Raw genomic sequence first — 17,097 nt, forward strand, 5'->3', positions numbered from 1 at the left:
CAATTGCTAAGCAGAAATGAGATTCATGTTATTTAATAGTTTGTATTGCCATAGCAATATTATTAAAAACGAAAACAAACTAAAACTATATACATAAATAATGTCCAGAAAGTCATACACCCAAATGCTGATATTATTTAATAGTAAGATCAAAATCACTACAGATGGTGACTGCAGCCATGAAATTAAAAGACGCTTACTCCTTGGAAGGAAAGTTATGACCAACCTAGATAGCATATTCAAAAGCAGAGACATTACTTTGCCAACAAAGGTCCGTCTAGTCAAGGCTATGGTTTTTCCAATAGTCATGTATGGATGTGAGAATTGGACTGTGAAGAAAGCTGAGCCCCGAAGAATTGATGCTTTTGAACTGTGGTGTTGGAGAAGACTCTTGAGAGTCCCTTGGACTGCAAGGAGATCCAACCAGTCCATTCTAAAGGAGATCAGTCCTGGGTGTTCTTTGGAAGGAATGATGCTAAAGCTGAAACTCCAGTACTTTGGCCACCTCATGCGAAGAGTTGACTCATTGGAAAAGACTCTGATGCTGGGAGGGATTGGGGGCAGGAGGAGAAGGGGACAGAGGATAAGATGGCTGGATGGCATCACTGACTCGATGGACGTGAGTCTGAGTGAACTCCAGGAGTTGGTGATGGACAGGGAGGCCTGGCGTGCTGCGATTCGTGGGGTCGAAAAGAGTTGGACACGACTGAGCGACTGAACTGAACTGAAGATCAAACTAATAAATATGTGATTGTTTTTCTCATCATTAAAAAAAATGAGAAAAGAGCAAACATATAGGGAGAAAGAAATAATGGTAAAACTGATAAAGAACTTTGAAAATAAATTTAGGAGCCCAAACATGAGAAAAGTTAGAGGTATCTTAAAGAATGACCATCAGATGAAATTTGTCTGGTGTTTTTCTCATGATTAGACTGGGGCTCTGGGTTTGGGAAAGGCAGAGAGCCATCCTCATCACATCATACTAAGGGTACACGCTGCCAACATGATCTATCGTTCCTAATGCTGACCGGACATGGGACAAGTGTCAGGTTCAGCACCGGGAAAGGAGTTCAACACGGCTGTACATTGTCACCCTGCTCACTTAACTTCTATGCAGGGTACCTCGTGCAAAATGCCAGGCTGGATGAAGCACAAGCTGGAATCAATATTGCCAGGAGAAATGTCACAACCTCAGATACGCAGATGTTGCTACTCTTAAGGCAGAAAGTAAAGAGGAATCTGACTCAGTAAAGAATCTGCCTGCAGTGCAGGAGATCCAGGTCTGATCCCTGGGGTGGGAAGATCCCCTGGAGGAGGACATGGCAACCCACTCCAGTATTCTTGCCTGAGGATATCCCATGGACAGAGGAGCCTGGCGGGCAGCAGTCCAGGGGCCACAGAGACTCAGACACGACTGAGCACACAGCACGCATAGAGAGCCTGCTGATGGAGGTGCAGAGGAGAGAGGAGGGAACGGCTTAAAACGCAGCACTCGGGGGACTCGCCTGGTGAGCCAGTGGCTAAGACTCGGAGCTCCCAGTGCAGGCGCCCCGGGTTCAATCCCTGGTCAGGGAACTAGATCCCACCTGCAGCGTCTAACAGTTTACATGACTCAACTGAAGATCCCACAGGCAGCGACTAAGACCTGACTCCGCTAAATAAATAATTACTTAAAAAAAAATAACCTCAACACTCAAAAAACTAAGATCATGACATCTGGAGCCATCACTTCATGGGAAATAGATGGGGAAAAAGTAGAAACAGTGACAGATTTTATTTTCTTGGGCTCCAAAATCACTGTGGATGGTGACTGTAGCCATGACACGACGCTTGGTCCTTGGAAGAAAAGCTATGAAAAGCCTAGACAGCGTATTTAAAAGCGGAGACATCACTTTGCTAACAAAGGTCCATACAATCAAAACTATGGTTTTTCCAGTAGTCATGTATGGATGTGAGAGCTGGACCATAAAAGAGGCTAAATACCGAAGAATTGATGCTTTTGAACTGTGGTGTTGGAGCAGACTCTTGAGAGTCCCTTAGACTGCAAGGAGATCAAACCAGTCCATCCTAAAGGAGATCAACTCTGAATATTCTTTGGAAGGACTGATGCTGAAGCTGAAGCTCTAATACTTTGGCCACCTGATTCGAAAAGCTGACTTATTAAAAAAGACCCTGATGCTGGAGAAGACTGAGGGCAAGAGGAGAAGGGGGAGACAGAGGATGAGATGGTTAGATGGCATCACTGACTCAATGGACATGAATCTGAGCAAACTCCGGGAGATGGTGAAGGACAGGGAGGCCTGGTGTGCTGCAGTCCATGGTGTCACAAAAAGTTGGACACAACTAAGCAACTGAACAGCAACAGCAACTGACATAAAAACAGACACATGGATCAATGGAACAAAATAGAGAGCCCAGAAATAAACCCGCCTGCAATGCGGGAGACCTGGGTTCGATCCCTGGCTTGGGAAGATCCCCTGCAGAAGGGAATGGCTACCCACTCCAGTATTGTGGCCTGGAGAATTCCATGAACAGAGGAGACTGGCAGGCTACCGTCGCAAAGAGTCAGACGCAACTGACTGACTTGCACTATAAGAGCAATTAATCTACAACAAGGAAGGCAAGAATATGCAATAAGGAAAAGGCAGTATCTCAATAAATAGTGTTGGGAAAACTGGACCGCTACATGCAAAAGAGTCAAGCTGGACTACTCTCTCATGCCATACACAAAAATAAACTCAAAATGGATTAAAGGCAAATCCAAGTCCTAAATGCACACAGCACAATCAGGAAATGCCTTGGCTTGACTGACAAGCTCATGTAGGTCAAGGGCTTTGTTTCAGAGTAAAAGGAAGCAGCATTTCATAAATGGGGCCAGAGCAGCTCGCTACCTCCCGAAGATCATGAACGCACAGCCACTCTCACCTCTTAATCGAGAGAAAACTCTAAGCAGATTAAGGACTCAAATGTAAAATAAAGTGAGATGAAATAAAAGCACTGCAGGAAAATTGGGAGACTGTGCAATGCTGGAGTAAGGAGTCCTTACTAAACACTGAAAACTCTGAAGGAATTACATTATAAACGTGCGGCTGTACAACAGCGTAAAGCGCATCTACAGATTGACGCCCGAAACAAAGTCAACGGACAAACGATGAGTTTGGAGAAACAATAAGCTCTCTACAATGAGAATGACAATCTGAAGCTACTGTCTATGAGATGTGGAGTGCTTACAAATTGATAGGAGAAAAACAAACAATCCAATAAAAAAAAAATGGGCCAAGAGTGTGAATTCACTAAAGAGTAAATTCGAATGGGAAACGGCATATAAAAAGTGCTCAAAATCACTAGTAGTCAGGGAAATATAAATTAAAGTATCAGTGATCGATCACTTAAAACTCAGAACCCAAGCTACCCATTTGCTAAGCAGAGAGCGGGTCCTCTGGGGCCTCGGGAGGCAGCAGGACAGCTAAGAGCACGTGTGGAAAGTCCACTAGGGACGTTGTTAGGGGAACACACACTGAGACTGCCTGCCCTGGCCCCTCACATGAGTGGCTAGGATCAGGAGGCTCTTAGATCAGGAGGCTCTGGGAAGGACCTCGGAACTAGCAAGCCACCACCAACTGGAAGAACTTGGGAAAGGTCGAAAGGAGAGATGAGACGCCAGTGCACACGTTCTGCCTTACCTCCCAGAATCTCCCTCGCTGGATCCGTCGTGGCTGAGAGACATACTCCCCACCGGGAAGGGCCCTGAGTCAGAATGATTGGCCAGAGACGACCTGGAGACGAATCCCATCGCCCTAAAACCCGAGACTGTGAGCCACGTGGCAGAGCAGTTCTCCTGGGCTCCCTTACCCTCGCGCTCTCCGCCCAGCGCCCCTTCCCAATAAGGCCTCTTGCTTTGCCAGCACGTGTGTCTCCTTGGACACTTCATTTCTGAGTGTTAGACAGGAGCCCACTCTTGAGCCCTGAAAGCAGTCCCCATACCTGCAGCAGATCAGCGAAAAGAACCGTCGGCTGGTTCTCTTTTACCCCAAGTCTCAGTCACTACTGGTTTGCTGGGATGGCCATCACGAAGTGTCACAGGCGTCTGAGCAGCCGACGTTTATTGTCTCCCTGGACAAGAAGTCCAGTGTGGGTGTTGGTACGACTGGTCTCCCCTGAGGCCTCTCTCCTGGGCTTGCAGACCCCGTCCTCTCCCAGATCCTCCCACGGACGCCCTCCCGCACGTGCCTGTGTCCCAAGCCCCTGATAAAGACACCGGCTGTGTCGCATTAGGCCCACCTTAACGTCTGTCTGTTGTTACTGTTCAGTCACTAAGCCGTATCCGACTGCGACCCCATGAACTGCAGCGCAACAGGCTTCCGTGCTCTTCACCGTCTCCCAGAGCGTGCTCAAATTCATGTCCATTGAGTCAGTAATGCCATCCAACCTTCTGATACTCTGCCAACCCACTCTCCTCCTGCCTTCAATCTTGCACGGCATCAGAGTCTTTTCCAGTGAGTCAGCTCTTCACATCAAGTGGCAAAATACTGAAGCTTCAGCTTCCGCATCAGTCATTCTGGTGAATATTCACGGTTGATTTCCTTTAGGGATGACTGGTTTGTTCTTGCAGTCCAAGGGATTCTCAAGAGTCTTCTCCAGCACCACAGTCCAAAGCATCAATTCTTCAGCGCTCAGCTTTCTTTATGGTCCAGCTCACATCCATACATGACCACTGGAAAAACCATAGCTTTGAGTCTACAGACCTTTGTCTCCAGATGCAGTCCCGTTCTGCACTGTCCTGGGGGTTAGGACTCCAGCATATGAATGGGGGACAAGATTCAGCCCACAACACAGATACTTGTGTATTAAAATAGAAGAGCAAGGATGGTTCCACTCGTGACACTGTCCACAAAGGCAGCAAGAGTAACTCTGAAGCTGAAAACAAGGGGAGCCCACGGAGAGGCAGCCTCCCAAATGAGTAAGGTGAGGTGTACGCGGACCTCCGTTATTAAAGAGCCTGAGGGCCTGGCCAGGCCGCCTGGAGGGCTTCCCTTCCTTGCTTTTTCTCTCAGCTTGATTGACATACAACTGACATACAACATATGAAAATTTAAACTGTAGAATGGGTGATTTGATACACGTATGTGTGTTGCTAGGGCTTCCCAGATGGCGCTACTGGTGAGGAGCCTGTCTGCCAGTGCAGGAGATGTGAGACCCGCAGACGTGACCCCTGGGTTGGGAAGACCCCCTGGGGGAGGGCACGGCAACCCACTCCAGTACTCTTGCCTGGAGAATCCCACGGACACAGAAGCCTGGTGAGAAATAGTTTGTGGGGTCGCAAAGAGTTGGACAGGACTGAAGTGACTTAGAACACGAATATGTATTGCAAAATCTTTACCACAAGAAGATCAGTCAACACATCCATCATCTCACATAATTACCGTTTGAGGTTGTTGAGGAAAAAATTAGGGTTTCCCTTTCATAGCTACAAGTTTGTATAAAATACAATATTACCAGGCTTCGCTGGTGGTTCAGTGGTTAAGAACCTGCCTTGCAGTGCAGGGGACATAGGTCTGATCCCTGATCTGGGAAGATGCCACAGGGCAACTAAGCCCGTGGGCCACAGCTGCTGAGCCTGTGCGCTACCACAGCTGAAGCCCGAACGCCTAGAGCCTGGCTCCACAGCGAGAGAAGGCACCGCGACGAGAAGCCCACGCCCCACAACTGGAGAAAAGCCTGCTCGCAGGAACGAAGCCCCAGCACGGCCAAAAATTAAACACAGACTTTAAAAAAAATTCATCATTATTAACTAGAGTCACCTCGGTGCACATTCTATCCTCAGAATGCACCCATCTTATAGCTGAAAGTGAACCGATATGCCAGCATCGCCCCACTGCCCCACCCCCAGCCTCCGGCAACCACCAGCCGCTCTGCGTGAGTCAGGGTGTTTAGATTCCACACAGAGGTGAGATCATACAGCGTTCGTCTTTCTCTGACTTCTCTCACTTAGCATGATATACCCTCAAGATCCATCCCTGTTGTTGCAAACGGCAAGATTTCCTTCTTTTGTGGTTGAATAATATTCCACTGTAGGTACATCGCACATCTTCTTTACCATCATCAGTGGGCACGTAGGTTGCTTTCGTTACTGGCTGTTGTTAATGGTGCTGCTTCGAACATAGGGGTGCAGGCATCTCTTCCAAATTGTGACTTTATCTCCTTCAAATATACACTCGGGGGAAGGAGGTGGGAGGGGAGTTCAGGATGGGAAACACATATGCACCCGTGGCTGATTCATGTCAACGTATGGAAAAACCAGTACAATATTGTAAAGTAACTAGCCTCCAATTAAATGAATTAATTAAAAATAAACACACTTGGAAACTAGTTATAGTAAATTAAACCAAATTATGTCTTTTATAAAATATGTTGTCTTGACTGATGCTCTTGCATTACTTTGAAAAGTTATTAAACTTCAAGAGACTGTATTAAAAATATATATATACACTCGGAGGTGGGCTTGCTGGACGATCCAGTAACTATTTTTAGTTTTTTCAGTGAGCTCCATCCTGTTTTCCAGCAGTGGCTGCACCAACTTACATTCCCACAACAGTGCGCAGGGTCCCCTTTCCTCCACACCCCTCACCAACTCTCGTTCTCTCTTGTGTTTTGGTAACAGCCCTTCTAACAGGTGTGGGGTGAAGTGATGTCTCACTACGGTTTCATTTGCATTTCCCTGATGCTTAGTGATGTTGAGAACATTTTCATGCACCTGTTGCCCATTTGTAGGTCTTTCTTGAAAAAAAAAATGTCTGTTCAACTCCTCTGCCTGGATCGTTAACTGGATCGTTTGTGTTTTCTTGCTCTTGCATTGTAGGAGTTCCCTCTGTTTTGGATATGAACCTCTCAGCAGATGCATGGTTTGCAGACGTTTTCTCCCGTTTGATTGTGTGCCTTCCCTTCTGTTGATTGTCTCTTTTTGCAGCGCAGAGCCTTTCCTGACTCAGTCTCACTTGTTTATTTTACTTGTTGCTGTCTTATGCAGTGTCTTATCCGTAGCACGTGGGAGAGGCAGGGCAGGAGGCTTGGTGACCTTTTAGGGGTCACCAGGGGCCTCTGGCGGCCCACCTGGCCGGGTGCACTCACCCCTAGTGGGGATCCTGGTTCCCCCCAACTACCCGCTGGGCTGGGTGGGCTGCGCTGGTACGGGGAAACGTGCCCACAGGCAGCTCTGCCTCTCTGTACCCAGCGGGCTTGGCAGGAAAGAGGAGCTGGGGGTGGCTGAGTCGGGGGCCTAGCCCACCCCTCCCCATGAGTCTCCCAGTCGAGTCCCGCCCCCCAGCCTGGGTGGGCCTGGCTCTGCAGCAGCCTTCCCTGGGCCGGGCCTTCTCCGTCTGTGGCCCAGATGGGGAGACGCCCCAGGGGAAGCTTCCTCGAGCTCCTGCACCCCCACCGCCAGCTCTCCGGCTGACAGAGCACACTGGTTCCCAAAGATCCGAAACAAATCACCTGGTGGCTCAAACACAAATATGTTAGACGAATGATCTCATAGTTTCCTCGGGGTGGGAGCCCAGCTGTGGGTCAGCTGCTCATCTGCGCAGGAGCTGAGAGCCGCAGTCCCGGGGTCGGCCAGCTGCACCTCTTCCTGGAGCTCGGGCCGCCCTGCCAGCTCTCTGGGTGACGCTGGGGGATGGCGGTCTTCATCTTCCTTCTGCCCTTTGTCTGGGGACTGCACCCCACTCCCGGGGCGCCGGCCGGCAGCTCACACAGGGCTGCTGGTTTCATTTCTTCCCAGCTGCTTCTGCTTCCTCACCTTCCAGGAAGCTCCCTCTGAAGAGGTCACCCCCCTCCCCTCACCCCAGGAGGATCTGCCTGTAGACACAGGTGGCCACTCATGGCAGTGAGGTCTCCTCTCTCCCCAGGGCCCCCAGGATGTGCCCACCAGGCCATAGGGGCCTCCGAGAATCCTGCCAACCACAGGGGAAGGAGGGGTGCGGATGAAGGGAGAGAAAGAACAAAGACGGCCCCAAACAAAGAAAAGGGCAGTTAGGTGGCTCAGCCCGCAGCCCCTTCCAGCCTGAGAACCGTCTTCCTCAGCCCCGGAGGCCCCGCCGAAGGCTTTCCTGACGCACCATCCCCGGGGTGATGGGCAGCCTTGGAAGCCTGGGGCCTGGGGCCCACACCCCGCACACTGGACTCCAGCCCCTGAGAGAGGGGTTTGTCGGCAGGTCCGTGGACAAAGCCTCCGGCCAGCGGCTTGGTCCTGCTCACGCACGTGTGATGCTCACGCACGTGTGATGCTCACGCACGTGTGACGCAAGCTTTACACACACCACCCACATGCCTGCTATTTCCCCACCCTACCGCCCACAGCACTGCTTTCTGGGAAGTGCCAGCTGCCCAGCGGGAGTTCTTGCAGCCAGAGGTCACTCATCACATCCCCGTAGCCCCCAGAACATGAGTCCCATGCCTGGTCTCGGCAGCCTGGGGCAGGCCAAGGCAGGCCCCGGGACCAGCAGGATTCCACCCCCGCCAGCCACATTTCCATCCAGGCCAGCCGGCGGCCCAGGCTGTGCCTCTGCGGCCGGCCAGTGGCCATCTGAGCTGCCAGCTCCTGGGAACTGAGACCCTCACCGTCCTCTTCCAGTATAAAAGCAAGGAGGCAGGGAGGACACGTGAGTGAACCAGACCCAAGAACTGCGGAGGGTGGAAGTGTGGACACGCCTCCAGACAAGCATCTTGTTTTGTCTGGGGAGGGAGAAGGGGTCTTACAGTTCCTGGACCCCCTCACTCCCACTCTGGAGTGCTTCCTCCTGGGTCGGAGGTCAGCCCTCAGGCCAGGGCACAGGGCTCACAGCGCGGGCTCCAGTTCTGGACACCAGCTGTGTGACTGCAGGCAGGTTACTCAACCTCTCTGTGCCCTGGCTTCCTCCCGTGTGACGCCCGTCTAGCAGGACTGCAGGGTCACGCCTGGGCACAGTAGGGGCATGAGCGGCAGTCTCAGCTGAGTCAGGGGCTTTGGGCAAGAGGACTGTTGGTGCCAGAGGCTCCCTCCCTGACCGTGTGATGCTGGGTGGGTGTCTCCGCCCCCACTCTAGGGGACCCTAGGGCCTGGCGGCCTGGGCCCCCTGGTGAGGGCTCAGGGTTGGGCTTCCCCAGAGCAGCTTTGGCAGAAGAGGGGCTTGCCGAGAGTGGTCCTCACCCCCAGGGGTTTCTCAGGCCTTCACTTCCCTGGACCGCCTATACCCCGCCCTTCCCGGACACTTACCCGGCTCCAGAACCCCAGGAACACAGGCCATCTGCTCGCCTGGACCCAGGCCCCCAGGGCCGGACAAGGATCAGCTCTCCCCCCACAGCCCTGGGGACAGCACCCAGGGGAGATCCCCCGGCGCCCCACCTTGGCATCAGGCCCATGCCTCACGTTGCAAAAAGAGCTGCCGGCCATCAGGAACTGGTGGGCAATTTCCTGTTATTAGTGAAGCTGAACGAGAGGACCTGGAGGGCCTGGGCTGCCAGAAGGGCCCACACAGACACGTCCGGAAGCAATTTCCGTGAGAATCAGCCCATCGATCCCCCACCGGCTCCCCAGCACTGACGGTGTCTGCAGGTTGGTGCCGTCTGCCTCTGTGAGCGCCTGGGGTGGGGGCAGCTGTCAGATGAACGAGCAGCCGTGGGGCCACCCTGACATCCCAGCCCCACCTGTTCTGCGGAGAAAACAAACCTCGGAAGGCTGGAGAAGAGCTGGACACGGGGGACAGTGCAGGGAGCGGGGGCGGCACCTCCTCTCAGGCTGTCTCACAAACTCCTGGGCGACAGTCAACAGGGAAAAGAGAAGCGACCAACCAAACAGCGGCTGAAGGGCTAGAACAGACATTTCTCCAAGGAAGACGGTCAGATGGCCGGCAAGCCCATGGAAAGATGCTCCCCAGCATTAGTCACAGGGAAACACAAGTCAAAACCACAGTGAGACACAGCCTCACACCCACCAGGTTGGCCATTGTCAAAAAACCCAAAACCATAAAACAACCAGTGTTGGGGGGGCTGTGGCGAAATCAGAATCCTCACACACTGTGGGTGGGAACGTGGAAAGGAGTCTGGCCGTTTCTCAAAATTACACGAAGGGTGACCCATGACCCTGCAATTCCACTCCTGGGCATCGAAAACCTATGGAAACCCTGTGGAAAATGAAGCCACACGTTTGCACAAAAACTCAAACACGCGTGTTCACAGCAGCATCATTCGTAACAGCTGAAAGATGGAAACAGTCCAAATGTCCATCAGTGAGAACGGGTAAACAGAGCGTGACATGTCCTTACGACAGAAAGTCATTTGATAAAGGGAATGAAGTGCTGGTACGGCCTGGAACACGGATGGAAACGCAGTGCTTCGTGAAGGCAGCCAGTCGTCAGGGCCACGCGGTAATCCCTTTACGCGAAGCGTGGGGACGAGCAAATCTGCAGAGACAGAAGGGACATCAGCGGCCACTGGAAACGGGACGAGGTGATGCAGTGATTCCTAACGGTGTGAGGTTTCTTTAGAGGGCAGGCTGACGGAACTGCTCTAAGATTAGATTATGACCATGGCTTAATTACCATTAACTGGGGCTTCCCTGGTGGCTCAGACCGTAAAGAATCTGCCTGCAATGTGGGAGACTTGGGTTCAATCCCTGAATCAGGAAGGTCCCTTGGAGAAGGGAATGACTACCCCCTCCAGTATTCTTGTCTGGAGAATTCCATAGACAGAGGAGCCTGGTGGGCTACAATCCATGGAATCACAAAGAGCTGGACATGACTGAGTAACTAACAACAACAAAAATAATGGTTAATTGCACTACTCTATTAATACACTACTAAAAGCTATGAATGCTACAGTTGACAAAATACAACATTCTAGGCAGCATGGAATCATGGAATCCCCATTTTACAGACGAGGAAACTGAGGCTCAGTGAAGTTAAGTAAAAGCTGTCCTGCCCTCTATGTGAGCTGAGCCCCCATACCCAGGGTCCTGCACAAGGCCAGGAAGCACAGGGCACAGGCTCAGGGCATGTCGAGAGCTCAGCCAGAACCCTGCTTCCTGGGTGGGAGCGTTGTGCTGGGTGACACAGGCAGGGGCAAGCCTGGGCATCCTGGACCAACCCAGGGCATCACCACCTTGCCCCAGGGATTTTTCATCTGCTCTTTGTGAAAGTGCCCCCCTCCCCACTCCATCCAGAGAAGGCAATGGCACCCCACTCCAGTGCTCTTGCCTGGAAAATCCCATGGGCGGAGGAGCCTGGTAGGCTGCAGTCCACGGGGTTGCGAAGAGTCGAACACGACTGAGCAACTTCACTTTCACTTTTCACTTTCATGCATTGAAAGAGAAGGAAATGGCAGCCCACTCCAGAGTTCTTGCCTGGAGAATCCCAGGGACGGAGGAGCGTGGTGGGCTTCTGTCTCTGGGGTCGCACAGAGTCGGACGCGACTGAAGCGAGGCAGCAGCAGCCCCACTCCGTCGTGGGCTTCCCAGTGGCTCTAGCGGTAAAGAATCTGCCTGCTAATGAGGATGATGTAAGAGACACAGTTTTGATCCCTGGGTTGGGAAGATATCCTGGAGGAGAAAATGGCACCCCACTCCAGTATTCTTGCCAAGAGAATCCCATGGACAGAGGAGCCTAGTGGGCTACAGTCCATGGGGGTCACAAAGAGTCAGACTTAACTTGAGTACCTGAGCATGGAGCGCTGAGCACTGAACCATCTTACCATGAAATCAGAACCCTTTCCAGGCACTGGGGTGCTGCCCCATGAGAAGAATCCCCTAAAGTGAGCTGGAATCACTGCAGACACTTCCTGCTTAGGGGCTTGATTGTTTTCAGTTTTAGGCAAATTGGAAAAGATTTCACAGTGGTCCTGCATGAATCGCCAGGATGTCTAGGCGGGGTGGGGGGTGCTGTCCCCTGGAGGCGGGGGCTCACCTTGCCATGGCAGAAACTCAAGCCCAGCAGGGCAGAAGCTTAGCAGTTCTTGCCTCACTGAAGCCATGGGGATGAGATGCTGATTGCTCCCAGTTCAGGTAATTGAGCATCCTCCAAGTGGGACGTGCCAACGATACAATTTCTAGGATGATCAAATCTAGCCAGAGCCTGAGCAAAGCTACTGAGTCATGGGATTGGAAGGACTGAGTCCTGCGTGCGGGAAGATTGCTCCCCGAGAGGCCCCAGGGCGGGCTGTCTGCACGGGGAGAGAGACAGAACATCCCACTCCTGTTCCCCTGGAGACAGACGCAGGCAGCGCTTTCCTGCTATCGATCGGAATGTAGGTCCTGCGTCCGGCTCCCTTCCTGGACTCACCTGTAGGTGCAACGGGCCGGCTAGATGCTCCTCAGACTCTGAGTGTGTCCTCCACCTGCGGGTGTGGCACGCCGGCCCCGAGTCTGCATCAGAGCCCTGCCCTCTGCAGCTAAGTCAGCAGCGTGTGCTGGGCGTCATCACCCACGGGCGTCCATGCAGCACAGCCTGTCAGACCAGGGTTCCCGGGGAGACTTGCCCAAGCCCGGACATCCACCATTCCAGCCCCCAAAGGGATCAGAGAAACGAGGCCCTGTGCAGCCGGATGAATCTCACCTGAAAGGTCACGGCCAGCCGGACACATCCTGGGCCCCCAGGTGGGGGTTGGGAAGTAACTGGGGCTCTCCTGGGCCTTCCCGTCACCCCGTGTGGATTTTGAAGAGACCACAGCTCAAGAGAGGGAAGCCTGGGATGGGGAAGAATCTAGGGGCGGGAGCACAGATGTGGCAGGAGCGGCAGGGCCCGTGGCCAAGGCTGGCCTCATAGGCGGGGCAAAGGGGCTGCACTCGACCCTCTGGGCGCCAGCAACAAGCACGTCCAGGATTCTTCTCTCTAGGGCTCCGGGGCCTCTGTCTGCCTCCAAGGAGCTCTCAGCCCGGTTCATGAGTCCAGTTACAGGAGGGGCTTGCTGCTGGGGTGGACAGCCTCATGTAGGGTCCCTCTGCAGGGTCCCCAGGTGGAGTCTGTGTCTGCAGAAGAGGGGCACTGGAGAGGCTCCACGTGTGTGAGCCCACCTGTCTGCCTCTTCTTGCTTCTCTGCTGCCCAACCCACCCCCACCCCAGTCTCCCACCCCTGCCTCATCATCACCCAGTTAAGTCCTGGCTGCTCGGTCCTTTGGGGGCAGGAGCGGGGAGGCTCCTGGGTTCCCTTCCTGGGGGTGCCACTGAATTTCAGGGTGACCTTGGCAAGTTACCCCTCTCTGGTCGGAGATCCTGTTTCTGTGAACGCCTTCACAGGTAGACCAGAAGTCCCCAGGACTGTGCAGTTCTCCCTGAGTTCACAAGGATGTCTTGGGGTACAGACCTGAGATACAGAGAAGCCCTTCCCACCAGTTTGGAGGCCAGTGGGCCTGCCAGCCCTGTGGGAAATGGGCTGTGTGGGTCTGGCCACCTCAGGACCCCCACCTGGGGGCCCAGGATGTGTCCGGCTGGCCGTGACCTTTCAGGTGAGATTCATCCGGCTGCACAGAGACCCCCCAGCACCCCTACGCTGTCCTCTCTGATCCAGCAGCAGAATGCCCACCACTCCACCCAGAAAGGAGGCAGCTCTCCAGTTTCTGCTCACACGGGCGCTCCTGGGACCAGGTTGCAGCGAGCTTATGTATCAGATGTAGTTAATGATCACTGGGTTCTGTAATTAGATATTAAAAATCTCACTGTGCCATCATAAAATAACACGGGACGAATAATAAAGAATCATAGTTATAAAGTCATCAAAAGGTAATAAAATGGTGTTATTACAAAGGCTTAAAATTTAACGATGGTTTTTTAGTGTCACTTATTATACAATTAAAGTTACAAAATAAGGTGAAGTAATTAAAGTGGAGACTTGAGTCTTTGCGGGGAGCCCCGACTCCACCCCGAGTGGGGCAGGGAGAAGCATCCCAGTGTGCTGGGGGCCCAGGTCTCAGTCAGGGGTCTGGCTGGGTCCGGCCCACCTCCTGCTGCACTGGAGGTGGGGGCAGAGGCGCAGCTTTCTCGAATGAAATGACCACCTGTTCCCTCTGCACTGAGATTAGCTGTCCTTTGCAGAGACGGACACCGAGCCCTGCCCACAGTTGGGAAGGCCCTGGTCTCAGACTGAACTCAGAGTCCTGGTCTAGACGGAGCCCCAGTGCCGGGTCCAGACTGAGTCTGAATCCCAGGCTCAGACAGAGCCCGACCCAGGCCTCAGACGGAACCCTCCTCCCGGTCTCAGACTGGCCACAGCATCTGCAGACCTGTCTCCCTTCCTGTTTTCTTGGCCACCTGCACTCCCTCCCGGAGGCTTCCCTGGTGGATGGAGCAGCCGCATCTGCTCTGAGCTCTAGGATGGACGAGGGCTCTGTGCCCATCTCCCAGCGCCCTCGGCCGTGTCCCCTCCTGGCCCCCCAAACCCCCCCACCCCATCATCGTGCTTTCAGGCAGCACTTCTGCGGGTGCAGCTGGTTTAGTAGAAGAGTGGCCGGAGCCCAGGTGACCTCAGGGATGGAGGTCCCTGCAGTGTAACTCAGTCCAGGGATGGCCCACCATCGCCTACCCACTGGGGGTGGGTAGCGGGGAGAGACCTATCCCCTGGGGCTCCCAGACCCTGTGTGAACCGCGTCTTGTATTTTCCGTGTTCTGATGCTTTGACGCCTGGGGCCTTGCTGACCATGTAGGGGCCACTCAGCTCCTAGAGACAATAAACAGTTCACGCCAGCCCCGCTCCTGTAAGGACACCTTCAAACACAGACCAGCCCGTCCAGTGCCCGCCCCCCGGCCCTGCCCTGGGGCACTCACACTCTGGGCCGCATCCCAGGCCCAGGTACCCGGGGGACAGGCCTGCTCCAGAGCCCAGTGAATTCACCTAAACCAGCCAGTCCTGACCTTGCTCCCAGCCTCACCCTCCTCCCCACGGAAGCCCTCTGCCTCCCAGCTGACCCGGGTGCTTCCACAAGGCCCTACATGGCGTGGCCCGACCCCTCCTCTTGGGGCCTGTGAGTAACAAGCTGTCCTTCAGTGGCCGTCATCTCCTGATGTATTAGCCTCACCATCCTTGAAGTGACGGGTGTAAAACAGACCCCACCCCTGCATTGCTGATTGTCACAAAATTCTTCTGCAGGGAAGCCCACACCTGCCTGGGTCGCCTCGGGCTCAGCCTCTGGGCCTGCCCAGTGCTGTCTGAGCTCCCACACAGGTAAGTTTGGAGGTGGAGGCTGAGTGCCCTCGGTCTTCCTGAGGTCCCACCAGCTGCCCCCAGACCAGGATCCTAGGCCTCCCCCTTGCACTTCACTCCTTGCTGTGGGTTCACCTCCAGTTCTCATCTCCTCATCTCCCTCTGGGGGCGGGATCCTCAGATGGTATCGAGCTGGGAGGGGAGGCCAGCCTGCAGACGGGGGTCCCAGGACAGCACCTGCGAAGGTGCCCTCTGGGGTCCTGAGAGCCAGCACTGGCCCCGCCTGCTTCAGTCCACAATGTGGGGCGAGTGCAGGCTCCCCAGGAAGAAGGGGCCTGTTGCCTCACTATAGATCATCCTTAAAAAAGAACCCAGAGACACCCCGGGTCCCTCCCTGCGGCCCCATAAATCTGCAGAGGAGGGAGCCGTGCTCAGGGAACACAGGCTTTTGAATTTTAAACTGCCAATTTGGTCAATGAATCAATTTCACTAGGCTGAGGCAGGCACATGGATGAAAGCAGTTTTAAGACCTATTTAAAGCAGTGAGAGCCTCTTTGTTCATGCTTTTTTCATACTGTCGCCCTCTAATATTTCATCTATATTCATTTTTATGGCTTTCCAAATTATAGATGTCAGCTAAAAAACCAAGTGAAGAGGGGGCAGGGGAGGAGGCGAGCACGCTATGTTGGGAAAAAGGCCGAGTTTCCCTGGTCGGGTGTTGGTGTGAGACTCCGCTGCCCACAGCCGGCCCTGCATCCGGCCAGGATGGGGCCTCGGGGCACAGACTGGGGGAGACAACCCTGCCTGTGAGGCTCACGTTCTGGTGGAAACAGAGAACCCCAAGAGCCGGTAGGTCACAGGCGCCGGTGCTCAGCGCCCAGGGTGAGGGCCAGGGCCCCAGAGGAGCTCTGGGAGGGGGAGCAGCCACTAGCCCCACAGGACTCTCCCCACTTCCCGCCTCCCCCAAAGTGTAACCCAGGTTACGTTCCCATCCTCGGAGTTCATGTTCTACTGATTGGGAACCCCTCTGAACCATTGGCTTAAAATTAACACGTGCATTGTTTTTGAGCAACAGAGGGTTTGCTCTACAATTTATGGTGTATGGAGACCACAAGGTAAATACTTGAAATTAGGGTCAGCCAACGTTTTCTGTAAAGGGCTGCATAGTATTTCAGCCACACGATTGCTGTCACAACCATGCAGGTCCGATGTAGCAGCTCGGAAGCAGTCGTGGACAACGCAAAGCAGACAAGTCTGATCATGTGTCTGCCAAATTGTGTTTACAAAAGCAGGCAAGCTGGCCACATTCCCCCAACTCCTGCTTTCAACGCTAACGTGAACCTGCTGGTTTTCCTGTGGTGTCTGATCCCACCCCATGAAATATTCACTTCAGGATTGTATTTCATGTTTATCATGATTTCCATTTGAAATGTTTGGATCTCATTTTTCTCCTCATTGTGTTCATGTTTTCCTTTAAGTCCTTAGGCAGACGAACATATTTATAGCAAGTGTTTTGACATCCTTGCCTGTCTGTTCCATCAGCTCTGTCATTTCCGGGTCTGTTTCCACGAACTGAGTCTTCTCCTGCTCCTGGGACACAGCTTCCTGGGCCTTTGCTTTTCCCATGGTCTTGGATTGGCTGTTGAACATTATTACACGGACGTTGCACAGTGCTGAGTATGGAATTCCATCACATCCCTTTGAAGTTTGGTCCTTTGTGGGCTGGTTTTGACGCTTCTGGAACATCCCTGGTTGCTCAAGCAGTGAAACATCTGCCTGCAATGCAGAGACCCAGGCTCAGTCCCTGTGTCGGGAAGATCCCCTGGAGAAGGAAATGGAAACCCACTCCAGTGCTCTTGCCTGGAGAATCCATGGGCAGAGGAGCCTGGTGGGCTACAGTCCGTATACTCCTTGGTGTTGCAAAGAGTCAGACAC

Source organism: Bos indicus x Bos taurus, chromosome 21 (genome assembly GCF_003369695.1).
Source record: "Bos indicus x Bos taurus breed Angus x Brahman F1 hybrid chromosome 21, Bos_hybrid_MaternalHap_v2.0, whole genome shotgun sequence".
In the NCBI taxonomy this organism is placed as follows: Eukaryota; Metazoa; Chordata; class Mammalia; order Artiodactyla; family Bovidae; genus Bos; species Bos indicus x Bos taurus.